This window comes from Astatotilapia calliptera, unplaced genomic scaffold, assembly GCF_900246225.1.
Source record: "Astatotilapia calliptera unplaced genomic scaffold, fAstCal1.2 U_scaffold_23, whole genome shotgun sequence".
Taxonomy (NCBI): domain Eukaryota; kingdom Metazoa; phylum Chordata; class Actinopteri; order Cichliformes; family Cichlidae; genus Astatotilapia; species Astatotilapia calliptera.
In genome coordinates, this window is record NW_020535760.1 from 130,134 (window position 1) to 137,214 (window position 7,081).

Below are 7,081 nucleotides of genomic sequence, written 5' to 3' on the forward strand. Positions count from 1 at the left end.
TACGTGTTTGAGAATTATACCACGGAGTCAGGTACTTCTGATTAGAGACCTTAGTTTTCATTGGAGCTACAGTATCCAGAGTCGTACGTAGTGAGGAGGTAAAATTATTAACAAGATAATCGACCTCTGTTGGGGTAGCGTTCAGATCAACACGTTCTCACTCCCAACTCGTCAAACATGTGACGCATGGTCAGGCTCCCTCTGCTTCACTGATGGATGCGCAGGGTACCCCCCCTCGCGTCGGGAATGGAGGGAGTGATGTATGCTGGGTAATGGCACAGCTAGCTACTGGGTGACTTTATTCACCCGCTTCGGCTGTTATCAGTCCATACAATGGGCGTTATTAGAACAAATCAGTCCCATAGATATGGACCATCTCCTGCTAGATTGTTCAGAAGGTGGTTCTCATCCATCCAGATGGAGGATCACTAACAGGAGCGTGGAAGACTCCAGAATCCACTCTGGCTGGAATCCGGTGGATATGCAGTGTGTACAGGTAAGACCATTTAAACGGACAGCATTTATAGAATGACTATTAAAAGTCAGCGAGTGTCAGTAATGTTAATGTGGTTATCTTAGTAATACACAGAGTGCTAATATAACAGCTTTAAGATGCATTTGTAGATATTATTACGTGTTTTACTGTCTTTATGGTGCTAGCTTAAAGTTACGGTGTAAACGTTAGCTTATATTGGAGTAAAGCTGTTACTGGTTAAACGATGTTAGCAGAGAAATATTAGCTTCTGTCATGACTGATGAAGTTACTAGTTAATAAAGTTTCCAGTAAAGTGTTTAATCGCAGCCACAGATTGACAGCAAATATCTCGATTAGCTTCAGTGTATCTATAATAAATATGTGCAAGTTTCAGTGCTTCGTTTAAACTTAAAACGAAATTTAGCATTATGGCTGCTGGTGGTTTGTAAAGCCTCTACTCAGCTGTATTTTTGTTACTAATTTATGTTTGTTGTTGTTTAACACAGATTTCAGAAGAGCAAAGATGCTTAATAGTTTAACTAGATTTCATTTGTCAGTGTGGGACTGCTGAGTCACCTGAAGAACTCATTTCATTCATTCTCCACATAATGTTCATTTACAGAAATGTTTCACAGGAACTGATTTCTCCCAAAGGTTGAACTAGTGTGTTTCCATAGATTACCTCTGTATGAATGTACTTCTTAAATGAAGGCAAGTGTTTGTCCTTTTTTGTTCCTCAGGTACAGTACGTGATATCAAGGGCAGGCGGTCGACACTGGGGGTAGACAAGAAGCAGACGTACTTCCAAGAGGGAGCTGCAGTGAGGTCAGAGGTCAGAATCTGAAACAGCTCACGTTTATATTTTAGAGGTTATAAAAAATCAAAATGTATTTATAAAGAAACCTTTAAATAATAGTCATAATTATGATTATTATAAGAAATATCAAACATTTAAGTGGATTTTCTGTTACACATATCGTGTTAGCCCTGCAATAAACTGGCAGCCTGTCTTTGTCCTGTATCAGCTGGGATAGGCTTCATCCTCTGAATTGGATACATTGTATTCCAATTATGTAATCTGATCATTTACAAACTCAAGGTATCTAATCAAAATGTAAGTAATAATTATAAAATGGGAAAGCAGAAATAAGTGTGACATGAATGTAAATGTGTGAGCTGACATAGAGGACAGCTACATGCAGTCTGAAAAACCTTTGTTGTCAAGTTTGCAGGTCTATCAGCACGAGACATTCTTACATAGAAGAGTCTGTTAAAGTCTCTAACTCAGCGAAGCATTATTGGTCCCGTCTGTTTGGATAAATATAGTAAGTTGATGTTTGTCCATTTATTGACACATTTCTTAAGTGCTTATCCAGTTCAGGATCACAGTGGAGCTGCAGCTGGATATGTTCACTAAATAAACCTTACAAAAGTTAACAATAAACCTGCATCCATGTACGTTGTTGTCCACAGGATGAGAAAATCAAACTGGAAGACTGTGGAACATGTTAATAAATGTTTGTGTGTTTATCCCTGTGTCTTTCACAGGAGGCGCTGGAAGGTTTCCCTAATAGTTCCTGGTGAATCAAAGCAGAACCATAAAGGTTGCTGGACTGTATGATGGCCTTACCCCTGAGCCGTCATCCTGTTAAAGGAGGAACCAGTTAGAAGCTGTTTTCAAAGTAGCTGATTAGATTTCATCTCAAGTAAGCAATTAACTGTTTGTTCATCTGTTCTGCCACTTAAAGAGCATTTAAGGACGTCTTTTGAGTGTCCAGTTGAATTAACTCGACTGGCTCTCATGGTCATTTGTTATTATAGACATATTTTTCATGTTCATCCAGCTATTTAGTAAATTCTATCTATTTAGTAATATCCGTCAGCTATAAAATGTAATATAAATATAAAAATATCTAAATATCTCCTGTCCTTTATGTTTTAATGATGTAAGTCTGTTATCGTGTTACATTAGCATTCCTCACATATCAATGAGATGCTGTACAGTACAGTACAATCCTACTGACACAGCAGAGGGATAACGACGGCTATTCAACATCGTTACACGACACATTCGAGCTGCATGATGCAGACAAAGTGACTAAATCATCTTTTTTGTGGTTTATTGTCTTCAAACCAGCAGACAAAGCTGATGGCAGAAGATGTCGGAGAAGAACTTCAGGCCGTGGACTGAAAAGGTATTTTTTTCTTGTTATCAAAAGACATTTGGAGTGGCAGCTTCTACAACTGGTTGTGCTAAAGTAAAGCTTACAGTCTAAGAAATCACAGTGTTGATATTCAGCACAAAGAGAAAAGCTCACTTGTTTGAATTTATTTACAATCATAGTTTTATAAATTCTGACTGTAAACAGCGTTTACAGCTTTGATATTGTTTGACACTCGATATCAGGTGATAGGTTTTAATTTAAAGGTTTCTGTGTCCCAATGAGCCATTTACACTGACCAGTGTCACTTTAACTGTAACACATTCATTATTTAGATCCAACAAAGAAATAACTGAATGTAAAAAATGGCAGCCCTCAGGCAGGTTTATAGAGATATATGCATGCATTATGAAATTTATGTATCCCAGATGATTGTTATTCATCTAGTCATGGCAGACCCACCCCTCCTCCCTAGTTAACTGCAACCCAAAAGAACTAGTGGGGCTATTTACACACTCACAACCAGTGTGGGGTAAAAAGAGCCACCAAAAAGCTGTCAGCCACAGATGTGCTAGAAGAGTTAGAAACTCTACTTATGGAGAAACTTTCTAAGTCTCACAGGGGACAGGTACTCCTACCCAAATAACATGATATAACCCCACATACAGCCCAGCCATAAAATGAACCAAGTCATTTAGTTAAAGACAGCATGGGACCAAATGCATGTAACCAGCCTGCACCAACCTGACATTTCTTCCTCCTGAATTAAATGAATGAATGAAAGTTAAATGACTACAAACCTAAAGCCACTAGTTCCCACACTGGAGCTCCCTGACACTGTGTGTTAACCGTATTTAGCTTGTATCAACAGTTGTAACAGGCTAAGCCACCTGACACACTGCATTGAATGATTGTTCCTGTCTTAATGATTTCAGCTGACTGGTTTCAACTCAGATGTTCTGCTTTTTCCTTTCAGTAGATCAAAGCAGCTCGTGCTCCTTCTGCTTCCAATTTAGAAGAAGAAGAAGAAGGCGAAGGCTTCAGCGAAGTGGCGTTCATGGCCTCAGTGAACAGTCACGGTCACACACTGCATGTGGTTTTAAAAGCAACATGTCTGTTCACCACAACAATGGAGATGTGTAATATTAGTGCAGCTACGGTTTGTTCTTGAACATCAGTTCTGTTTTCTACTTTGATCACTTAGACCAAAAAAGTGTTGTTTTCAGATTCTTTCTTTTACATCTATTAACCACCTGCTCATTTTTTATTACAATTAGTTTCACATGAATGTTAGTGTTTCCTTTATGATCTTTTAATGCTTACACTACACTGTACACGTCTACATTAGAGACATTTCTGTTACCTGTTTCTGTTGACTCAGAGTTGTGAAATGTTCTTTTATTTGATGCACAATATGAAGTTCATAATTTTCTTACAAATAAAACTCTAATGACAAACATGAACAGCTGTGCTTATTTCTGAGACATGAGTTTTTGAATGTGTTCATATTTAGACAGTGTGCATCTGTATGCTGAAACTGTAATGGTGAACCTGAGGTGATGGTCAACAGAAGGCAAATATATATCAATATAAATGTCACGGACCCAGCTCTGGAGGACTCGGGGTCCGTGAGCAGTTTTGACTCACCTCCCGTTGATATTGTTGTTATTATTATTTTGGTGATTTGTGTGTTTTTCTGCACTGTGCTGTGTTAGTCTGTGTCCCACTCATATGTATAGGCAGGGTATGGGTGTGTATGTCTGCGGGTGTAGCTGGAGGATGGAGCTCAGCCACCTGCAGGCCTGAGGGGTGTGGCCCTGCGGAAGGACTGGCCACACCTGAAGTTCATGCCACACCTGTTGGTGATCAGGGCTCGTCGGGGGAGCTACTTAGGGGAGAGTTGGAGCTCCCACTGGCGCGGGATCATTAAGCTAAGACTCCAAGTCAGTGTGTAGCATTAGGAAGTGCGGATCGTGTGTGTGTGCGCGCGGGTTCAGTGTTAACGGCTGCTTCTGTATTGTCCTGCAGGTGAAACGAGGGACCAGAAGGGCAGCACGCACAGGGTGTGCAGTAACACAACAGCGGGGAGCACGAGCACGAGCACAGACGTCGGAGGGAAGCACGCACATGGGGTTCGAGGGAGCAACGGGGAGTTATTGTGTTTACAGCTTTCCACTGTAAATAAAGAGCACTGTTTGCATCGCAGAGTCTGCGTTTTGGGTCCTCCTTTCCCCACATCCCCACGGTCTGCCCTCCAGACCGTAACAGAATGATCCCGCCAACCACCATGGACCCAGCAAACTCAGGAGTTGCCACGGAGGAGAGATCGCTCACGCAGCTATGGGATTACTGCCGGAGCGTAATCCAGGCTGTAGACCCACCCAAGAGACATATACAGGTAGTGTTCTTTGACAATTATCTCTCATCCACTACCTTCACCACGAACATTCTGGACATTAACAAACTTAGGCACCTGGTCGCTAGTTTAAGGGAGAGCTCGAGTTTTGAACTATTTGGCTTGGGTGGTCCGAGCACGGACAGTTCGGCTGCTCTCCTAGAGACTCTTGCTGCTTGGTTTTTCACGCGTCGGCGGAGGGCTTTCCCGTCGATGCTCGCGGCACAATCGTTTGATCCGCCATTACAGAAGGCATGCCGCACTCTCCACCGCCATCCCATTATGCCTCAACCCACTCCTGCGGTTTCAGCCCAGTCAGCTGGCAACGGACCAACAGCGCTCATCACCGCAGTGAGTAAACCCGACTCGTTTGTGTCTATTAATCATGTCATTGAAAATCACAACCCAGATGAACAGCAGAAGACTGTTTCCATACACCCGGCCCCGCCTTCATGGAGGAGAAGGCGTCCTCGCAAGCAGCGTTCAACCACATCCACACTCACTCCTGTGCTGGTCGAAGACTCAGGACCAGCGGCTCTGGATGCCACAGTGAGTAAAATGGACTCTGCCGGTGTTATAAATTCCCTTTCTGTAAACATAAAAATAGAAACTGTTTGCTGTACCTCCAAAGACCCAGCAAATATTCCCTCTGAGACTGTAAGCTGGGAGCTAGGGAGTTCCGAGCATCCAGACCCAAATGACTTTTTGGCTCAGTCTGGCCGCATGGAGACGGAGGTTCTCCCCAGGGCTTCCCCAGAGACCGAACTGGAGGTCTCAGTTGCCTCTGGACCCCTGGAATTTGTTGGGCCAGCTGTAACATTTTCATCCTCTCCACCCTTCATAGTAGCCATCTCACCCTCACCTCAGCTTGCTGCCCAGCTGGTGGCTCGGTCTTCAGTCCTGTCAGCCTCTCACCTTCATCCTCAGTTGGAGGTCGATATGCCGGCCGGACCACCTCTGCCATCATTTCACCCATCTGTCCCTGCATCGCTGTCCAGTCTACCGGGAGTGGCTGCCACACCATCGTCGCCTCCGGATCATCCATCTGTGGCTGAAGCGCAGCCGTCAACTCATCCGCCTGCAGTCGCCCCTCAGCCGTCTGCTTCACTGGCCGCTACCTCACCACCCGCACCTGCCCTGCCCGAGTGAGAGCTCTGCGGGCCCCAGTGGGTGCTCAGCGAACGGGAGGAGCTCGCGCTGCCGGAGCAGGAGCTCGCGCTGCCGGAGCAGGAGCTCGCGCTGCCGGAGCAGGAGCTCGCGCTGCCAGCCAAGGAGGAGCTCGCGCTGCCAGCCGAGGAGCCCGGCGAGCCGGAGGAGCTCGCGCTGCCAGCCGAGGAGGAGCTCAGCGAGTGGGAGCCGGAGCTCAGCGAGCCGCCAGCCGAGGAGCAGCTCAGCGAGCCGGAGGAGCTCAGCGAGCCGGAGGAGCTCAGCATGCCCGAGCAGGAGCTCAGCGAGCCGGAGGAGCTCAGCATGCCCGAGCAGGAGCTCAGCGAGCCGGAGGAGCTCAGCATGCCCGAGCAGGAGCTCAGCATGCCCGAGGAGCTCAGCGAGCCGGAGCAGGAGCAGCTCAGCGAGCCGGAGCAGGAGCAGCTCAGCGAGCAGGAGCAGCTCAGCGAACCACCAGCAGAGGAGCCCGGCGAGCGGAAGGAACAACCGGCGCTGCCAGCAGCCGAGGAGGAGCTCTCGCTGCCAGCAGCCGAGGAGGGACCCGCTCAGCCGGAGCCGGAGATCAGCGGACCGGAGGGACCTCCACGTCTAGCGCGGCCTCCTCGCCATCTACGTCCGGTGCGTCCACGTCAGCGATCGGCGCGTCATGGACCTGGTGCCACGCCTCGCTGTTGCTCACCGGAGCAGCGCCGCCGCCACCGGACCCGTGGCAGGCCACCAGAACCGTTCCGCCGCCACCGGACCCGTGGCAGGCCGCCGGAGGAGCAGCGCCGCTGCCACCGGACCCGTGGCAGGCCCCCTGAACTGTTTTGCTGCTGCTGCCGGACCCGGGGCCGTCCGCTGGAGCTGCTACGTCGCCGCCGTTGGACTCGAGGTAGGCCC

At 47.1% G+C, this 7,081-nt stretch overlaps 1 long non-coding RNA gene across 1 annotated transcript; it reads left to right on the plus strand.

Moving 5' to 3' along the window:
- Positions 1 to 2,105: 2,105 nt before the first annotated feature.
- LOC113017855 (uncharacterized) lies at positions 2,106 to 3,690 on the plus strand. Its single transcript, XR_003271602.1, has 3 exons — positions 2,106 to 2,181; positions 2,613 to 2,670; positions 3,614 to 3,690. It is a non-coding gene; the product is annotated as an uncharacterized LOC113017855 (long non-coding RNA).
- The last annotated feature ends 3,391 nt before the right edge of the window (positions 3,691 to 7,081 follow it).